The 20,628-nt window shown below is 37.6% G+C and overlaps 1 protein-coding gene across 6 annotated transcripts in view; it reads left to right on the forward strand.

The window, feature by feature from the left end:
- Positions 1–20,561, forward strand: part of LOC129769788 (circadian locomoter output cycles protein kaput) — a 43,057-nt gene extending 22,496 nt beyond the window's left edge. For 3 of the 6 annotated variants that reach the window (XM_055772257.1, XM_055772252.1, XM_055772254.1), the window contains one exon: positions 208–20,561. The gene's annotated coding sequence lies outside the window, so the exon portion shown is untranslated. The remainder of the gene's footprint in view (positions 1–207) is intronic. The other 3 variants (XM_055772258.1, XM_055772256.1, XM_055772255.1) reach the window with 3 other exon arrangements.
- The last annotated feature ends 67 nt before the right edge of the window (positions 20,562–20,628 follow it).

The following is a 20,628-nucleotide window of genomic DNA, read 5'->3' on the forward strand; positions in this document are numbered from 1 at the left end:
TGGCGTTTGTTCAAATTCTTTACTTACACATCAAATATGTTGAATTCAATTGAATTTTAAAATTGTTTCATTCAATCAATGATTCATTCAATACATACAAATGATTACTAAGGGAGTCCCACGTCATAGATATCAGTCACCCATTTTTTTTTCTCATACATTACACTCTAGTGGATATATAATATTATACTCTCGACATTTTTGCAGAGTTAGAGCCCCCGCAGACTGCAGATTTGTTGTCGGCCGATAGTTTGGTTGCCCTCTTAGTCTGTACGAAAAGGTATGCATATGTGCACATTTATATTTTTTTATATTTATATACAAATTATATCTTTGGAAAATTGGCAATAATCGGTGCAGCCGGGAGTTGGAGCCATGCTGCAGCCATGGATCGGGTTTATTGGCGAAAAGTAGTGAATCAGATCCAATCTCTCAACGGGATGTTGAATCATAGTAAATAAATAAAATCTTTGGAAACTCATTTTTTTATCCGATTTGTTTGTTCGTTTTAGGCTCATTAGTATTTTAGTTGTAACAGAGCCGGGTTTCGCCGTGTACATGTTACACGTTTTTATGGCTTCTATAAAGTGTACATCACAAAGCAGTAGCCGTTTAGCAGACCGGACAGCTGAGACAGTTGATATTGATAATTGTTGGGTTATTAATAGCACAACAGGGCCCTGAGTTCACGATCTACTAGCGAACGCGAAATCAATGTGGCTACGAAGACCCTACCCCACCAGTACAATTATTTCAACAATTTGAATTTTCCACTCACCAATGTATTTACTCTTCCGTACCTAATATCGCTTATCTGTTAACTCACAAACCGAAAATAACCATCGGCGATTTGAATTTTGATATTAAATCACGCAAAATGCTTAATATCGAAGCCACTTAAATTAGTTCCACACGCGGAATCATGTATGATTTTCGGTTTATATTTCCCTTTTCCACTTTTGATCAATATGCAGTATCATAGGTTGGTTTAAATATTAGAATAACATATAGAAGGTGTTCTCATTAACAGAAATCTGAAATTCAAAACGTAACTATACAAATCAACCACCTGTCCAAATTACCCCCAGCTGTTCGTATTACCCGCAGTTCCCCTACATCGATTTAGTTGAGTCGGTGTTTGCACTAGCAGCCCAACCCGACCAAATTATCGGCCGATTAAAAATCTGCAGGACCTGCAACACGTGCTCCCTTGGCCGAGTGGTTAGCGTCATAACTAACATGCCGGGTGCTCGGGTTCGATTCCCGTTCTGGTCGGGGGAATTTTTCGTCAAAGAAATTTCCTCCGACTTGCACTGTGATCACGCGTATTCTAGAGCTTGCCACTCAGAATGCATTCAAGGCGTGTTATTTGGCATAGAAATCTCAACTAAGTACTAATCAAAATGACGCAAGTAATACTACGTTGACACGGCGAAGTTCCTCTAGGAACGTTAGTGCCATTGAAGAAGAAGAAGAAGAAGAAGGGCCTGCGACACGGTTAGTCCGTGGTCTGCGATATATCCACAAAACTGAGAAGAAGGCTGGTTCCAAGAACAATGTTTATGCCGAGAATCTCATCACAGGACCAAATTCAAATATCTCCGATCCCACTCCCACCTTGAGCTAGCTACAGAGGACGTGAAACGGGGGTTGAAAGTTAGCTTCAACAGAAGAGGAGTCCCAATCCTGCACTCGAGACTTATCCTGAAAAAGTTGTCGGTGTTTCGGCTACACGTCAACTAGTAAATACATCAACGTTCTTTCCAAAACCTCTAAATTCCTCAAACACATGTATTCACTCTATAACAACAGCATAGAATTCATTACACCATATAAGGATTGTAAAAAAAAGTAGTCTTTAATTTTCAAACATCAAAAAAAAAAAACTGAAAACGTTTAGAAAGTGTTTACAGAAGTGAATTTTATAAATAAATATTAAGTTTAAATAGTAATGAAATGAAAAAAATCATGCTTATTGTTGATTTCTAAAAAATGATCGAACCTTAGATTTAACTACACTCATCGAATTCTGCACAGTAGTCGCTGCAGACCAATTCTTCTTCAGAGATTCGTTCGGGCAGTCGTCGGGAAAAGACGCATTTTTTCTTCGCTCCTCGTTTGGTTCTTCTAGCTTCGTCAGACATGTTCGAACGCGTTTTTCTCTGCTGATCGTTGAGTATGATTCTAGCGGTTGACCATAAATTCGCGAGTGTGTTTAGGATTCACTGAAGCAGTTAAAAGTTAATGATCTCCGAATAAAGCAATTGTTTGTGATGCGAAGACGCGAAGATTTCGTTTGGCTTTATCGGACTGTTTCCATTTGTGTGTATGTGTGTGTGTTCTTTTTTTAATCATTGCTAGGGCGAAGTATGTGCCTGTGTGTTCGGTAGTGCAGGTATCACTATAGGGTGGATTGCAGGAATGATCAGTTGACAACGATCCCAGCTAAGTTCTTTATTACTCTTTGTATAATATTACTTCTTTTTATATCCATACATTAATCCTACTTAACTTCTTTAGAGCTTATAATCGAATAGCACCAGTGTCTCTCTGTTTTTCATCTTTTCTTCAGCTCCATCAGGAATCTAATTAGAATTAATGAATGTGATTCTCTTAAGGAAGGACTGGCAGCTTTTCCGGAGAGGGAACTATTTGAGAATGAGAGTGAGATAGAAAATGTGTGTAAATGTGGTATCTGCTGGCTCACTTGCCGAACCCTTGGGGAGCACAATGCAAGATGGGCAGGAATAGAATGTGAGATAATGAAATTTCGGAATTAGAACTTGAAATTAAAAAATTTTATAATTTATTAAAATAATTTTTTTTAATTAAATTAATTAAATTAAAAACATAGGCTTGAAATATAAAATTTAAAGGATTGAAAATTCGAAATTGAGTATTTTAGATTTGGTATTCGGAATTCGATATTTAAATTTTCAATCTGAAGTTTGAGACTACAAATTTCAGCTTCAGGAAATAATATTTGAAATCTACAGTTTTCCGCCATCGTTATTGGAGTTCTATAAATAGTACTCGTGACTTCGGTTACCTTCTCAGGTTTCCCAAAGACAACTCTTCACCGTCGGGATTGGAGGTCGATAAAGAAGACGCGTGATGAATTTAGAATTATTAGTTTTGGAGCTGTTCTCTCGGTTACCTTCTCAGGTTTCCCAAAGAAAACTCTTCGCCGTCACGATTGGATTTCAATAAAAAATACGTGCAATAAATAATAGAATATATAGTCGGTCCAATCAATTTTGCAGGTTTTCCTTCTCAGGATACCTAGAGATAATTTCTGCCGCGCGTTGAGACACATAGGATTTTCGAAATTTCATTTTCTCGTCCCGTCGATTGTTCGCTTTCACATAATCACATCACTTACCTCAGTGAATCCTGATTCTTACCTCTCCCCACTAACAACTATCCCTCCCATGATAAACGCTAGGGAACCACGCTATAGAGGCGACCCTTCTGGCCTTCGAGCGGCGAATATCATACTAACATTCCTTCCCTTCCCTTGGTGACTGTAAGGACGTGGCCGGCGTCGTTATTGACCACTTAAAGCTCGAATCACCGAAAATTGCACAACGAGAATGATTTGCTAGTCCCAAGCGTCATTCTGAGTGTTCTGTGTGCAATTTGGTTGGTTCAGGTCCATCACGGAGAGCAACTACGAATTGTACAGTCTACCCAAGCTCAAGCTGCAGACCAATTCTTCTTGAACTCTGACATATTTTCAGACACTGTACCTTTCTTCTTCAACTTGGCCTTGACAATTGCCCAGTAACATTCAATTGGCCGCAGCTGGGCCAGACAAGCATTTTTTGGCCTAATTTTTCCATCACAACAGTCGTATCCGCAAATGGTATACTCTCCAATCGATTTGTATTGTAGTCCCGGCAGCGTTCTGAAATCTTTTTTGGCGTATGTTTTGTCATCCATGAGAATGCACTGATTGGGATTGCTCAAAATCCGCTCATATAGCTTTCGACCTAGTGTTTTAGTGCGATCTTGCCGCTCAGGTTTAATCCGCTGAATCATCCCAACACTAGTTTTGAACTTCTTGGCCAAATCACGAATAGATGCAGATCTGTTCTTCTGAGTATAATTTACAACTTTTCGGTCCAATTCGGGATTACTTGGTCCGGATTTTCGTCCACTTCTGCTGAGATCCTCGAAAGAACACTCATTATGGAACTTCACGACGATTCGTTTAACACTTTTTGGACAAACTTTGATTTTTTGGACGTGGGACTACGTCTAACCGGAGTATATGGGGGGTAAAATGAAAATGCAGAAAAAAATGAAAGATTCCGAATGCTTATAACTCGAACATTTCTTACTGGATCGGAAAGATGTTTGCATCAATTGATAGGGAAAATTTCTACGCATCTTATCGAAATTAATAAAATGTTATTTTTCATCAGATAAACAATTGAATTACTGTAAAATGTTAAGCATTATCTAAATGCCATAACTGCCTCGTTTTGATTGGCCAGATTTACGATTTCCTCAACACAACCATCAAAGCCAAGCAACCTTGGGAAAAACGGTATTGCAAATACATGAAAGTATGATGACTTTTGTTCTCACCGAAAAGTGTTCCCTAACACAAACTTCAAAACCAAGTAGAGATGGAGAAATCGGCATTGAAAATACATGAAAATCCGGTGTATTTTTGTCCCGACTGAAATGTGTTTCCCTAGCACAGACTTCAAATCCATGGAGCGTGGGGAAATTGGTGTTGCAAATTCATGCAAGTCGGGGGCATTTTTGTTCAGACTGAAAAGTGTTTCCCTAACACAGACTTCAAAACCAAGGTGTCTGGGGAAATCGGCTTTGCAAATAAATGCAAACTGCGAGTACTTTTGCATTTGCTTGCCTAGGAACCTGGTGAAATCGTGCAGAAACTAGAGGCGAATGAACTTTCAAGTTTAAAGCCTCTATAGTATAAAAAGTAGAAGTTGAAGTTGTTGATTCATGCAAGCCCTGCACTCGATTTTTTGCACTCCGAAAAGTGTTTTCCTAAAACACGGATTATAAAAGCGGGTACGAACACAACGCTTTGGCTCGGTTATTCAAGATTGCATTGAAGAATATGTCTTCATCTCCTCTGTTCACTGAATTTTCACATATATCATTTGATGATTAGGCAAAATGTTGATAACCATTTGCTTCAATAACGACTATTGATTAAACAATATGCGTTCGACGTACATTTTAAAATCGAAACTGAGTGCTGAGATTCAAGCTAATTTGCGGTTCGAGAAGTACGAACATTTGAGAGAAGCAAAATTTAGAGGGAAATGTAAAATAAAATAATCGTTTAATAATTCTTCCGTTCACATATTTTGTCCTAGGCATCATACCAAACGTTGAAGAACTGTCATTTAATATTTACTTGTAACGAAGAACATAATCTGAATTGACCTTACATGGCATTTATTTAATCTTTTTACTCACAAAGCAAATATATAGAATTCAATTAAATCCAATTGTTTCATTCAATCAAAAATTCAATCAATACAAACAAATGATTGCTAAGGTAGTCCCGCGTCAACCTTGCGGTTATATCATATATAAGTTATGTAGCTTCCGTTAGGGAAAGCATAAAAAATAAATTTATTCACGATTTCACTTATCGCTATAACATCATACTTAGAACTAACTTATATTTTAGCATCGAACCCATTATAAAGACTACAGACTGCTGAGTCTGCGTTCATCCCGGTGGATTGGTACTTATGCAAGGTGATACCTTGTTTCCCTTTCTGGCGAATTCTCGCGCGCATCATCGTTAATCTGGCGCGCCAGGCTCGGTTGCATGTTGTTACTATGGGCTCAAATGAATGTGTGGGAGGGACTTTTCATAACGTCTCCCCCCTAAGAGTCAAGCGTCCTCAGTTGATTTTCTGGATCCCTTGGTAAGGACAAATCTGGGTGCCGGAAGGAAGGATTGCGTTAGGCAGGTTGGCTCGTCCTCCAGGATATCGGTTACTGTTCCTTTCTGATAGTTTTCCGGGGAGCTGATGTCGAACTTCTTGTTGGTAATCTGTGAGGTGACGATGTCCTCTTTTTTATCCTGTTGGGGTTGACTTCTAGTTTGGGATTTGTATCTGCGAATGCATAAGATGATTACTATTGATAGGATGGTAGAGGTTATCGCTAGTCCTCCGAGCGTTTGAGAGCTGATCATGTGAAGCTTAAGTCTCTGAATTTCCTCCAAATTTTCGATATTCATCTGGTGTATTTCTTCGATGTTTGGTTTTTGCTTAATGGTTTCTATCTCTTTTCCAAATATGGGTGTGAGATATTCAGATTTATTTATAGATTTAGAGTTGCTTCTGAAGGTTACATTCTGCACTGTAACTGTGCAGTTACCTGTTTCAATAATAGTTGGAGCGGAAATGATTTGTGATTCTCCACATGAGTCTAAAATGTAGACTGCTTTATTTGTGTCGATGAGAATTGTTCCGACACTGATTTCCTTGATTATTGGACGTTCTGGTTGTTTATGCATCGGACACTTGGCTTTTTGATTTGTCAGGATATTGGAGATGCTACCGTCGTTCACTGGCAAGTTATTGTCGCAAATGAAACACTTCTCACTCTGCTCGTATAATGACTGCTGATACTTGGCCACATAGCGGATGCTCGTGTCGATTCTGGTTCCATTCACGTTGACAGGTTCTAACTGCATCAATGAGTAATCGTTCGGTTCAATGATGGGGAGTTTGACAATAATGATTATGTGATTATTTTGTAGCGATACAACTGATCTTACGAATTTATAAATTTCATCTTCAAATTTAATGACAATATGTTGGCTTTCTAAAAATTTCAAAATATAATCTTTTTCAGTCATACTGAGAATGTTTTTGTTCAAGCTATTAGATTTTGAAAAGGCAATCTGTTCTTCGAGGTCTTCTAAGGTTTTTATCAGGATATCAGTATTCAAAATAAGATTTATGAGTTCCAAGTCTTTTCTAATTATCGTGTCTTGAGATTGTACATGTTCCTTAATTGATCTTATGGTTTTTGAGACTTTATTAATAGTAGCTTGAAGTACATTGTTGATTTTTACTTGTTTTATTTGATTATCTATGATTTTGTTGCTATTAGTTTCAAGCATCTCTAAATTTTGATTGATTAAGTCGAGGTCTTCCTGGTCGGGGTTGCCTGCTATAAATTTTATCACGTTTCCTAAAGCATTAATAAGTCCTCTTTTTGCACGTTTTGGGTAAAATCCTGTCAACTTTTCATAAGCCTTTTTAATTTTAAACTGGATTGTTTGTTGTAAGTGATCCGTTACATTAAGGTTATTTGCTAATTTTTCGATATAGTTTATATTTTGTCCTATTTCATCTAGGTTAATTTTATGTATTATACGGTCGTATCCTAATTTTATCTTAACCGATTTTAAGGTCAAAAGTCCGTTATTTGTCGATACGTCGTGGTAAAATGTCGCTGAAGTCAGTGGAATGATCCTGAAACAGGCCGAAAAGAAAAAGAAAAAAAATCATTTTTTGATCCTATTTTTATGAATTTTTACTCCGTAAGTATCTTTAAATGTCAATTCGTTATCGTCCACGACTTTTGAAACCTTGAATGGGTCTTTGTCCTTTGTTATTCTCTGATTAACTTTTACGTATACATTTTCTCCTGGTTCTAAAGTTTTTGGCAAGGTTTTTACCTTGTTTTCATTTTCTATCTGCTTTCTGCGTTTTTCCATTAGGACCTTAATGGCAGACTGAATTTTACTGTAATTTTGAAAAATTTCTTCCGCTCTTGTTTCATTGTGGTGGTTAAAGACTACTTGCTTTGGCTTAAAGCCGGTCGCTGAGTGAATTGTGTTATTATAAATATCCACAAGAATGTTAATTTTGTCGAAGAATTCCATGTCTTTGTATTTCGAATTTAAAGTTCTATATAGTTCAATGAGTGTAGAGTGGAATCGTTCCACTATTCCGTTTGAGTTACTTGAACTCGCAAAATGAATTTCAATATCCAAATGCTGCATGAATCCAATGAAGGCGAGCGATGTCAAGCTTGGTTCTTGATCGCAAGTTATCGATTTTGGTTTGCCGAAAATTCTGATGTGCTCTGTGATTGCCCTTTTAAGGTCTACGATAGTCCTTGTTTCAAGAGCGATCACGTTTGCAAATTTGGAAAAAGCGTCTACTATAGTTAGCATTTTTCTTCCACTCATAAAAAATATATCCATATGAATCTTTTCAAATGTATTTTCTGCGGGGTTAGTTTTTTGAACCAATTTCGGAGGTTTTCTGTCGTACTTACATTTTTTGCAAGTAGTACAGTTATTTATATAAACTTTCAATTTTTTATCAATTTCGGGGAAGAAAAATTCTAACAGGATTTGAGCTTTATTCTCTTTGATCCCTCTATGGGCATAGTCGTGAGTTTTGCGCACGATTTCGTCCTGTTCCTCTGGTAGCCTTATGTCCTGGAGTAATACCTGTGAAATAAGGAGCTTGAAGATTTTGTTATGAGAAAAATGTTTGCGATATGTTTCCTGAATTAATTGTGTTAGCATTAAAGGGCAATAGATGCAATTTATACCGTTTGGATTAAGTTTTTCTTTAAAAATAGTTACTATGTCTTGTTCTGTGTAGTTTGGTTTTGAGATTATAAATCTGTGGTATTTTGTGAAGATTTGTTCATGAGCTTCTATGTCTGTAGGAGAAATTTTAAATATGATCTGGTTTTTGAATGAATTTGTTGGTCTTTCTGTTGTCCAAATATAATGATCGTCGCTGGTGTCTGCTGAATGTACTGTCATGCCGTCGGTGTCGGGTTCGTCTTGATTTTCCTGTATGTCATTGGAGTTTATTTCTGCTGGTTTTGTTCTAGACAGGGCGTCGGCTACGACGTTTTCTCTGCCAGGTTTATAAATTATTTCAAAGTCAAATTCAGTTAAAACTAGTTTCCATCTAATAATTTTGTGGTTTGCACTTGTCATCGAATATATTAATGGTTGATGATCTGTGACAAGCTTAAATCTTCTTCCATACAAGTATGGTCTGAATTGTTTAACAGCCCATATAATAGCTAATAATTCTTTTTCCGCTGGGCAATAATTTTCTTCCGATTTGTTTAAAGTTCTTGATGCGTAGGCAATCGGGTGAACTTTCCCTATTTGTCCCTGTGATAATACAGCTCCCACTGCAAAGTCACTAGCATCTGTGGTAAGGATGAATTCTTTTGTAAAATCTGGGTACGCAAGTATTGGATCCATGGTCAGAAGTGTTTTGCATTTTTCAAAACATTGAATTTTATCTGGAGTAAATTCAAAGCAAGTATCATTTCGCAAGAGTTGCGTTAAAGGTTTGACCATTTTGGCAAAGTCTTTTATGAAACGGCGATAGTAACCTATTGTTCCGAGAAATTGTTTAAGTTCCTTCTCGTTTTTTGGTTTAGGCCAATTTTGAATAACCTCTATTTTGTCGCTGTTTGGCTTTACGCCATCTTTGGTCACGGTATGTCCAAGGAATTGAACTTCCCGTCTGAAAAAATAGCATTTATCTAGTTGTATCTTCAAACAAGCTTCCTTCAGCTTGCGAAGAATTTTACATATGTCTTTGACGTGCTCTTCAAACGAACTCGAAAAAATGATGATGTCGTCCATATAAACAAGACAACAAACACCAATGTGATCTCTAAGAACGGCATCCATAACCCTCTGAAAGGTCGCAGGGGCGTTCTTGAGTCCAAAAGGCATCCTTGTGAATTCGTATTTACCCGAGCTCACGGAGAACGCTGTTTTTTCGACGTCTTTTGCGTCTAGCTGAATCTGGTGAAATCCAGAAACTAGATCTAGTGTCGAGAAGTATGTCGCTCTTCCTAATTTATCCAAAATTTCTGTTATATCCGGTATAGGATATTTATCAGAGATGGTTTTCTCGTTAAGTTTTCTGTAATCTATAACGAGTCGAAACTTTTTCACACCTGATGGATCGGCTTTCTTAGGCACTATCCATACAGGTGATGTGTAGGGCGATATGGATTCTTGAATAATCCCGTCCTTCAACATTTTTCTTATTTGAGTTTGTACCTCTGTTTCAAATATTTGTGGATAACGGTATGACTTGGAATGAATCGGTATATTGTCCACAGTTCTAATTCGGTGTTTGATTTGATGTGTAAAGGTTAATTTCTGGTCATCGGAATATAGAATTTCAGAATATTCGCCGATAATGTCATCCAAAGCTTTTCTTTCTTGTTGATTCAACGAATCGTCTAAGATGCTGAATTTATTTCTAGGGCTTTCTATGGGTTTCTCGGCTGTGACAAATTCATCGTTATCAGATTCAAATTCATTCATGTTTATTTCGATTTGCGATTCCTCATGATTTTTTACTGCAACAAAAGCGGTATTATTACTACTGTGGTAGATCCCTGGTAGAATTGAAAAATTTCCCATATTTCTTTCGCTGCTTATGATGAAATCTCCGTCATTGGTGGTTCTGATTTTGATAAATTGTCCTTTTTTTTCAGGTAAATTTATTATTTGTTTTTCGGGAAATCTTTTTTTCATTTGAAAAGTTTTCTTTCCTATTCTCAAGATATTTTTGCTTACATCGATTTTGGCATTTAGATCTCTCAACGACTCGTAACCGATGAGACCGTCAAAATAGCTATGAAATTTAAAAATGAAAAATTTTAATTTTTTGTTAATTCGAAACGGATCGAAGGATGCTGATTTGTCGATTGTGTGTGTTCCTTTTATGTTGGTTACCTTAGATAAGGGCTCTGATTTACAGTTTTCAACGTTTACGTGGGCTGGCGAAATGTAATTTTTGTTCGCTCCTGTGTCGATCAAAAATTTCATCTCTCCCTTTGAAGTTTGGATTGTAATATATGGCACGAAGTTGTTGTCGTTTTTCATACTTTTCTTTGTGCTTGTTCTACCACGTGAAAATTTAGCTCCTCGTCGACAAAATAATCGTCGTCCTCCGAGTTTAAGATTGACTCTTCGAGCTGTTGGGAGGTGTCGTGTTCATCCTCACAATTTTTGCCGTCGTCCCTTTTTTGTCTTTGCCCAGTTTCGTGGTTGTTAACCTCCGTCCGAGATTTTGCTGTTCTCATGGAAACATCGTCGTCTGGTAGCGGCTCTCTATTCTTAAATCTACCGGACCCATTTGACTTTGCAATTGGATAGGATGGTTTCGTATTCGAAGATCCACCGTTGTTGAAATTGTTTGGTTTTTGATTGAACGGGTTGAGGTTCAAGTTGGAATTTTTGTTGGTGCTATCGGATGGTCTAAAGTTGTTTGCTTTGGTCGTCTTTTGATCTATTGTTTGTTTGTTGAGTCTTTGTCTATATGCTGCATTAGAATATTGCATAGTTATGGAGTAAGCGTCCTCAAGGGATTGCGGTCTATAACTCCTAACGTGCATTGATAGCTCGTCATTTAGCCCGTCGATGAATCTTGCTAAAGCCATAAGACTTATTAAACTATTTACAGCTTTAGTGGATGATTTGTAGTCGTCCATCAAAGCTGCTGTCGCCTTAATTGACGTATCAATTTTCTTAACTTGGTTGTAAAACTCAGTTAGAGTCTTCTTTCCCTGGTTAACATAGAAAAGGGATTGAATATGAGTTGTAAGATCTCTTCTGTCCCCATAAGAATTTAGGATTATTTCTTTGATTTGTTCCCACTGATTTGGGTTGCCAGTGCGAGTGTATTCTCCGCATCTTCTAACCAAGCATGTGTTTCTTTTTTGTTACCCGCAAAAGTGGCCAGATTTTTAATCGGGTCTGGTGTTCGGAACTGTAAGAAGGGATCTTCTGATTTCGATCGCAATCTATGGAGTTCGTCAATCAAAGCGTTTTGATTGCTCGTTAGTGTTTTTATATGACCCAACAAACTTTCAACTGTGACTTGTTGTGGGTTCTCCTGAGGTTCTTGTTCAATAATTATTCTCCCGTCCAGCTCTGGTGCTGGCATAAGGTCGGGTGAAATCATAAATTCGCGTTGATCCATTTTACCAATGATAATCTTGCTTATAATTTGCACACACAAGAATGCACTGCTATGATATTCGCGCACACTGCACTGCACCTCGCGGTTTGTGGCTGTTAGTTTCGCTCGCTTTTAAAATTGCTGAACGTTGTATTTTGTGCCGCTTGCCTCCGTGCTTTACTTTTGCTTGCGGGGCAGCTGATTTTTGTTGCGAGAGTTATGTTACTTTTTTTTTTAGCGATACATTTTAACACTCACTTAGGAAGAAATAGAAAAAATTACTTACAAGAGGATGATGATGATCATCTCCTGGAGTTTCTAAGTTGATGATTAGGTTCGATGGTAGTTCCTCGCTTCTGGGCTACGCTAATCAGTGATATTCCCTCACCGGTGGTTTCCCGCTAATCCAGATGTTTCAAATAAACGTTGCTCGGTCGTGCACTTTACTGCACTTTACTTCCACTTCACTATGAGACTGCGCCAGTTATGTAGCTTCCGTTAGGGAAAGCATAAAAAATAAATTTATTCACGATTTCACTTATCGCTATAACATCATACTTAGAACTAACTTATATTTTAGCATCGAACCCATTATAAAGACTACAGACTGCTGAGTCTGCGTTCATCCCGGTGGCTTGGTACTTATGCAAGGTGATACCTTGTTTTCCTTTCTGGCGAATTCTCGCGCGCATCATCGTTAATCTGGCGCGCCAGGCTCGGTTGCATGTTGTTACTATGGGCTCAAATGAATGTGTGGGAGGGACTTTTCATAACGTATATATATAACCCACTCATTTTTTTTGCTATTTTGTGGTATGTAACATCCTGTTCGATGCACCAATTGTGCAGTTTTTTTTAGTTTCCAAATCAAGCCGCGACATTTCGAAAACAACTTTATGACCGCGACTGGATGACTTCTTTTTCGATTTTTGACATTTGAACAAAGCGTGCTCTAATTGCACGACAAAAAAAAAGGTCCCCCGTTTGTGTGTAATAACGTGTTAAATGTTTAAGACTGCTTTTCGATACACTTCTTATTCCTTCTCTGCCCTTCGCGTTCATTCAATGCGCAAAACAATTTTTATCACCTCTCGAGTGGCCCACACAGCGCTCACGAAAAAGGTTAAAGTGGGAAACATCTAGCTAATTGGCGGCAATAATTATTTACTTCTAATCCTTCGTCTAATGCACTATCTCTGGCGCACTTATCCTGGGAGCTATATAGAACAATTGAAGAAAAGGAAACGAAACATGTGGTTTCCTCCTGCTGGCATTTTTTTTGGTTTTAAAATGCGCGTTGCGCTACAAATTTGATGTTTGATTATTTTATTTTATTTTTAGCCCTGCTATCTAAGCTTGGTTAGTAACACCGATTGAGCTAATATTTTGCGTTAGGTATTTTATCGTGTAAATCAACATTTCACACGATGTTCTATATGAAAAATCGAGATGACCATTTTTATTGGCACCCTAAAGCATATGTTGAGGTAACGGCTCAAGAGTGCCAAGATATGGCTAGGCGGATTGGCAGTGACTCACCACTTCTACGACAACTTGGTCATCGACGGACCAAACTTGCACAAAATCGTTACTTTCGAGGATTGAAGATAAAAAGCGTCTGAATAGATTGGATGATCGATAACACTGGTTTATACACGACACATGCCTAGATTTTGTCGGTCTAACCAGGAGTTGGATTCTGCAGTTAGGATCTAAAGGATTAAGTGATCCTCAACACCATAGATTTTTTTTTTTATCTAAAATATATATTTCTATTTAGGCTCATATGGCGTCAGCCTGACGGGGCCGGGAGTTCAATATTTTGACAATGTTTGCTTACAACTATATCAGTAATATGTAACCGATTATTCGCGGTTGGCTCGAGATTAGTATTACAAGTGTTCTCATAATTGGGATGTTGCAGTCTTCAATGCTCTGTACGTGTGACCGACACGGGATACTTCCTATTGGGATGCAGCTGACCATTAATCAGCAACGCCCCCTAGTCTGTACCTCATATCTAGCGTAGTGCGTCTTTCTCGACTCGAGGAATCCAGGATAGAATGGTCACTAACCGGCGCAATCATCAGCTCGTGTAGAGTTGTCATGAGCGGTACAATCCTCAGCTCTTGGTGAATGATCAGTGGGCTGCACAACCTTCGGCCCGTGTATCTGTAAAGAGTATGTGTATGTATTGCCGCGACTAAGTAAAAGTTTATCGATCGGATAGGAGGGATATGATACAGGGATACAACGGAGGAAATATCATTAAACGTTGACATCGGCGTTTCTGAAGAACAGGTAATAGCCATACGTTTTGTCTGGAATTCCGAAAAAACGAAGTCCCTGAGAGTCAATTTTTGACAAAAAAAAAGTTCCCGAGATGACAGTGAATCTTTTCGAAAACACCATTATCATTTTTTTTCATGTCCAAAATATCGTGCAAAATGTATCCCACTCGTTCCATTAAAATGCCTATGGCTTCAGCGTCCTCGAGTAACTTTACTTCACGATCGTTCAAAACGAGTCGATGTACTTGTTTTACGATTTCCGGATTCGTAGCCTCTTTTGGCCTTCCAGAGCGAGGTGCATCTGCGGTGCTTGTGCGGCCCATTTTAAATTCATTGAACCACCGATAAACTGTTGTTCTCGAAGGAGCAGAAGTGGAACAACTTTTCGTCAACCACTGCATTAATTGTTTAGGAAACAATGTTTGATTAAAATACGATATTGTTTGTTTTCCATTTTCTATAGGAATGCTCAGGTAGTTACACTCAAACAACTGTAGTTTGTGAACAAATAAACGAAACTTCACACATAAACTAGTGACAGATGAAATGAATCTTGTTCATTTATAGTGGCGCCATCTGTTGAAAAATCCTGGGACTTTTCAGCCCATGTAGAACCTCTAAGATGTTGATAGCGTTGCGTAACTAATGACTGAGACAGTTGTATATAATCTCTATCTTTCGAGACAACTATGCCTATATCAGCTTTCAAATGCAGGGTCCGATAAAAAAAGGAAACACTATGAATAATGGACAGCGACCGTTATACACTTTGGACGAATTCGAACGATATATATAAATCGACCAAACATAGTTCTATTCAATGGAACTGGTGTAGCGTTGAACGACTCGATCAACTACAACGACCCGACTAACCCAACAGTTAATTAAATGATGATTAAAACACTCAAATCCAAAAAGTCGCCTGGTCTGGATCAAATTCGGAACTATTTGCTGGAGAGATTATCTTGGAAAAGATTAACATTTCCGCGTGTAGACTGGATAGTTTAGACCAGACTGGATATTTTCCTTTAAGTTGTAAGCAGGTCGTTGCTGTTCTGAAACCAAACATTTATCAGTCAGGAGGTCTTCGTAGCCTAATTGGTTACGTGTCCGCTACTAAGCGAACAATCATGAGCTTAGAACTCAGGGCCCTCAACTGACCATCTTTGTGTGTTATTCTAGCTACTACGTCCACGCAACAATCATCATATGACGATAATCCCGTCTTTTACCGTTCACATTACGGACTCCTGCATCGGTAATTGGAACTATTAATAACACAACAATGGAAACCTCATAACAACAGATCCGCTGTGTTCAATTGTAAACATTTGAACAATAGGAACATTCTTACGCCGAAAAAGGAAACATGTGTTGTGTATCGATAGGATTGGAAAACTCTTACGCCTAAATGGCTACTGTCTTACAGATAAAAATGTGTATCGATAAGTTATGAATACTCTTACGCCTAAAAATGGATAATGTATAATATACAACATGAGAAAAATGTACACGATAAATTTGGCTCTGTTACAGCTGAATTGCTAAATGAGCCTAATAGAAATAAATAGATGGGATAAAAAAAAAAGTATCAGCCAGATTCAAATTATTTTATGTCGCGTCGAACAACATTTGAATTATCCCTGAGGAACAGTTTGACTTTAAAAAAGAACACTCTACAAATCACCAGTAGGTCAGACTTTTGAGAGAGGTTCGAACTAGCTTCATTGGCAAAAGAACTTCGGACAGGTCTGTTTGGCAGGAGACAACTCTCTTCAAAAATGCTTCAAGGAAACTTTCCTTTGTTTGCTAACTAACTCGATTCACGTTGAAGTAAACGGACAGATAGATCGGTCTTGTGAGATTAACAAGGAACCCAAGATATTCTCTTCACATGAAAAAGGAGCCCACAAAACCTTCAACGCAGTCAGATCACTGTGTGTGGGCAGCAAGTTCCATGGTCGAATGATGTGAAGTGTAAAGGTCTGAATGAGAGCCCGCTATCTACCCATCAAACAACCATCACGTCTCGACAGAAACTACAAAATGGTGTTCATGCCATCTATCACTTATGGAATTTCTTGCTTGATATAGCTGTGTTACTTCACCCAGGAAAAGGTTTCAGGTGAAGCTAAATCGGCCACAGAAAATTGTGCTCATTGAGGACCCATCCCATCGAGCTGATGGAATCGACGAGTGGTTTTGGCTAGCATTCCTAATGCTTTGGAACGGATATGTCGCTTCTGCAAACTCATAGTTGCGAAACACTGTTGAGGATGATAAATTTTACTTCTTCTTCTATCCCGTAAATTGTTTACCAATTATTCAAGGTTGAGACAGTTTCTTTTTGCATCGATAAATTGTAAACGCAGTTGCTAGAAGTTATTTCGTATATCAGCTAATGTTCTCTGGTTTCTTTGATGTACAGTCAAAGCTCTCTATAGCGGCAATCTTTATAGCGACAAATCTCTCTATAACGACATGTTCAAAGGTCCCTTCAAAATCGCATAGAAATTCTTTTCTTTATTGCGACATTTCTCTATAATGACCAGGGGTTAGACATCAATTGAATATAGGCTACCCAAAATCAAAATCAATATGGCGTCATTTGTTTACTAACATATCATTTACGAGGATTGAAATCATTGAAATCACGGAGATAGTATGGTTTATTTTTAACTGCATGAGCGATTTTCATATTTCGGTTTCACATGGTGTTCAAATTTAACATGGAATTTAAAGTTAGCCACTATTCGACTATATAACCGGACCGAGTTGTAAACAATAGTAATTGATAGGACCAAAATGTCAGTAAACCGCAGCAATATTGGGTACACTGGCAATACGAGGGATCTGACGTTTTAGTCATACCCCTGATAATGAATGACCTTCTCTATAACGACAACATAATTTTCTCTATTGCGTCAATTTGTGAACATCGGTTCACGCCCAAGTGATTTAAATTTTCGAATACTTACAAAAACAGAAATTCAAGCCATAAAAGATAGGGAAAGCTTATTGAAACAAATTAATCGAAGAATTGTTGTACAATAATCTCGTCCTAGAGCAAAAGAATAAATTGCATTTTGCAATAAATAAAAATGAATGTATTGTTTACGCAATTGTTATGTGGATAAAGCTTTTAATAACAAATTCAGGCACTTCACTTCGAAAACATTCACTGCCCAAAATGATTTCAAATACACGAAAATTTATAACGCTAAAAATAAATTGGACATAATTCAAAAGTTCGAAAAGGGTACTAAAAAGACAACATTGTCTAGTGAATTCAATGTACCGCACAATGCGGTTTCATTCATCATCAAAAATATGGACTAGAGTCGTGAAAAGGGTAAGAATAATGGCCTCAATGATGTTCAATTGGTATATTTTGTCTGACGATGAGATAAAAAGAATCAATCATTCAATCGGGGGTCTATTGGATGTATTGAATGAATTCAAAAAACATTCAAAAAAAACAGGGCAACAATTTCAACAATGAAACTATAAGCCCACCCTCTCAAAACCAGCAAATAGGTTCCTTTCATATTATCTATGCAAACATATTATCTATTTACAAGAAAAAAACAATTAACAAATCCCTTTTTTTTATCGGAATGAGCTGATTTTCATATTCATTGTTTTTTTTGTGTTCCAAGATGGTTAGACATCAATTACTTTTGTTTCTAATATAATTTAATTGTTTTGCGTCATGCGAAACTAAATTACAGACCAAATTCCAGAACATTTATTTTTTTGGTGAGCCAACGATAGCCTAGCTTGATGCTTCCCCACACAATTGTGTAGCTCAGAACCTTAATGTAATAGCGTCAGTTTGATACAATGATTGCAATGCCAAAGACATCGGCGAATGAATAACTTGATCGCGTCCACAGCTCAACCCGAAACGAAGGCCTGTGATGACGCAAAACAAGGAATATCAAGCGATGTTCATTGCTTTGAAAACAGAACGAGACTGAAAGTTTGCCTCAGCGAGATCCACTGTTTGTACTCTAGGCAAATATTCCCCTTCGTTTTTCTTCCTTCCCTTTGTTCAAGGAGACTTTGAATCTTACGATTTCCCCTTCGTTGCTCGTTATACACAGCTCTGTTCGAGAAAGCTCACAAATCAGCAGAAAAAATGTATGGGAAAATGAAAACGCTTATAGTTTTCATGAATTTTAAGCATTTATACACCAGGGGATTGTGAGGTAAAGAATATCAAACAAATCTTAGGAAATTTCCGATTCGTTTGGTATGTAAATCGTCAGAATCCGTTACCTTTATTTCCTAAAAACGTGACCTGTTTTCTGATTTGGCACCCTTAATGAAAAACGTAGTCCTACGTCAAAAATATCCCCGACTTGCATGTTTTGACAAAGCGGATTCCCACATGTACATCGATTTTCAAGTCTGTGTTGGGGAAACCGTTAATCAGGCCAATCTAAACATGGCAGTTAGGTCTTTTAGATAACGCTTGACATTTTACAGTTATTCAATTTCACGAGATAAATAACATTTTTTTAATTGAAAATTGGAATATTTCCTATCAATTGATGCAAACGTCTTTCTGATCTGTTAAGAAATGTTCGAGTTATAAGCATTCTAAATACGGGTGGGGTTAGCACACAAATCGGCAGAACAAATGTATGGGAAAAAAGGAAGTTCTTCCAGTTTTCATGAATTTAAACCGTTTAGAGATTAGTGAATTGTAATGTATAGCATATCAAACAAATCTTAGAGAATTTCCAATTCGATTGGTACGCAAATCACGAGAATTCATTCACAGTGAAAATAGTTATTAACGTTAACTTTATTTCATAAAAACGTGACCTGTTTTCTGATTTGGAACTCTTCCTGAAAGACGTAGTTCTACGTCAAAAAGGAATGAAAGGAATTGGTTAGACTGCTCTATGTTGTTCCCCTTTTCGATACTTGTCGTTATCAAGAAGAGAAATTCTTAAGCGTAATACATCACATCAAAGTGCCACGAAATGCACTTGCATACATTCAATCATAAGATCGTCTGATCACGACCACAATGCATCCAGAGGGATCTCCGGAGCCACAATGGTTGAGCATTCGCTTATTGAGCGTATGAGCATGGGTTCAGCCCCACAATCCTCCATTGATTGATCTTCTAACAGGCCTTTTTTAAAGCTAGAGGCGAGTGAATTTTGTAGTTGGAAGCCTTAATAACAGAAAAAAAAACTATCAATCAACACATGAAGACATTTATTTCAAAAACATGATGTGTCAAATTCTGTCAAACAGAAGTTATAACGACGGAAATCAATTACGAAGTGTCATTTCTGGGAAAACTGTTTGCTGTTTGTTAGCAGGTAATTTTTTGACCAAGTTTTGTCAATATTTGCTCCGACGTAAGTTTACAGGGCACTGACAAAGTAAAAAAGACGGTGTGATTTAGAACGCCAATGAAACAACAACAACAACAAAAATCTAACATTTATCGACCAATCTGTACAGGGATCACTTTTTTGTGAGCATATTATATCATTAATTATATCATTCAGAATATCGTTGTAGGACAAAAATTGTGTGATATTGAAATTATTCCGTGTTTTTGGAGGTGAAGCAAAAACTCCCACTATTAAAATCCGTTGCAAAGAGATTGCAACTAGCTGTGAATTAAGATATATATATATTTTGTACAAACATGTATGTATTTATCGTTAGGAACTATACCTAGAAAAATCAGGCCATGCGTTAGTTTAGTTAGAATAACACCACCAAGTTTCACCCATATCGATACACCCAATCAGTAGGGATAGACAGCAAAGTCAGCATAAACAAAACACTCATCTAAATAATTAGAAGGAAACACGAATTGCAAAGATTTCTAGTGATTTTTGAAAGGCTGTAACTTCGTGAACAATGACCGTATACAAATGAAACACACAGCATTTTGTAGCTTCAGATTCTTTAGTTTTATTTAGATTTAGAGCAGTAACTGTTTTTAAGCAACAAAAATAACGACAGTAGAGGAACATTGCGAGGCCAGGGACTCTTCCAGGGGTACAGCAAATATTTTTCGGCTCAGACTAAAAATAGGACCACTTAGCCTGATTTCAATGCCACCATTTGCTGCTGCGATATTCGAAGTTGCATGGATAAAAATGTCGTCAATTTTCATTATTTATATCAGCAGCAAATGTCGTGCTGAATTTAAAAAAGTCATGTGAATTACTGGGATAAATTACTATTTTATATGCGTGAGAAGTGGAAACAAAAAAGTAGAAATAAATAGTATGTTGTACTGTAGTCCATCGGACGCCATTTTGTTCTCTATCAGAACGGAACGGAACGAAGGCCTTGGTCATGTGGGTCCCGTG

Source organism: Toxorhynchites rutilus, chromosome 2 (assembly GCF_029784135.1).
Source record: "Toxorhynchites rutilus septentrionalis strain SRP chromosome 2, ASM2978413v1, whole genome shotgun sequence".
Classification (NCBI taxonomy): domain Eukaryota; kingdom Metazoa; phylum Arthropoda; class Insecta; order Diptera; family Culicidae; genus Toxorhynchites; species Toxorhynchites rutilus.